The following is a 1,335-nucleotide window of genomic DNA, read 5'->3' as shown; positions in this document are numbered from 1 at the left end:
TACTACATGACCTCTCGAATTTGTTCATGTCAGGTGAACACTCATCCATTGACAGAAACAGGGTCGGACTAAACTCCACTTCAACTCTCCTCAGTAAATTTAGAAAATATCATTTTTGGTGGAAAATATCGATAAATATGTCAATGTGTTTGTATCAGTTTGAATCAGCTTCTATGTATGGATTTTTGAGTGTTTAATTTTACTGATGTTAATTTCTTGAACTGACTGAGGAGAAGTGGTAGTGACCCAACAGGATTTAAAACTAAGCCCCTTCACCAATTAAAAAACACACACACAAACACAAACACACACACGCATACAGTGACATCAGTGGCCCTCTTAACACACATTGGACCATTCAAGAGCATCCCCAGAATCCTAGGATTATAATCCTACACTATTATTCCTCACCAGAATCTAGGAAATGCAGTGGTAGTTATTGAAGCCCCCTGTTATCCATCTATCCTGCATTTGTACTGCAGATAACTATATTGAAAATGAAATATATGCTTTACGTAAGTGACTGGTTGCCAGTGGATGTTCAAAATCATATGGATGGCTCAAACAATGACAGAATTAGGAAATAAAAATTCCACCTGTAAGAATTCAGTACAAAGTTAGACGTCTACAACATCAAATTTGTCACTGGTTTATATTCACACTGAATTACTCGAACTAGAAGGTAGCCATACAAATAACAATAAAAAAGGTAGTTCTATAAGTTAGCCATCTCATGGTCATACTTAATTAGAGATCTAATCTCTTTAATGGCCCCTCTGGAAAAAAATAATAATAATTTGGATTTGGTTTAAAGTAGAAAATTTCAGTTCCAATCATTGCAATAAAGTCCTATGTTGTCACAATCATAAAACCCCTAAGGTTCACATATTACTTCTTTTTCTTATCTAACGCCTTTTACCCCACATATATGCACACACACAAGGATGAACACGCACACACACACAGACACACACGCAGGCACGCACGCACACACACATACATATACACACACACACACACACACATACATATACACACACACACACACACACACACACACACACACACACACTGTGTGTGTGTGTGTGTGTGTGTGTGTGTGTTGCTGTGTGTGTTGTGTGTGTAGTGTGTATATGTATGTGTGTGGCGTGCGTGCTGGTGTGTGTCTGTGTGTGTGTGCGTGTTCATATCCTTGTGTGTGTGCATATATGTGGGGTAAAAGGCGTTAAGATAAGAAAAAGAAGTAATATGTGAACCTTAGGGGTTTATGATTGTGACAACATAGGACTTTATTGCAATGATTGGAACTGAACATTTTCTACTTTAAACCAAAAT

This window comes from Seriola dumerili, unplaced genomic scaffold (assembly GCF_002260705.1).
Source record: "Seriola dumerili isolate Sdu_G_001 unplaced genomic scaffold, Sdu_1.0 BDQW01000052.1, whole genome shotgun sequence".
In the NCBI taxonomy this organism is placed as follows: Eukaryota; Metazoa; Chordata; class Actinopteri; order Carangiformes; family Carangidae; genus Seriola; species Seriola dumerili.
Note: the sequence above shows the minus strand (reverse complement) of the source record.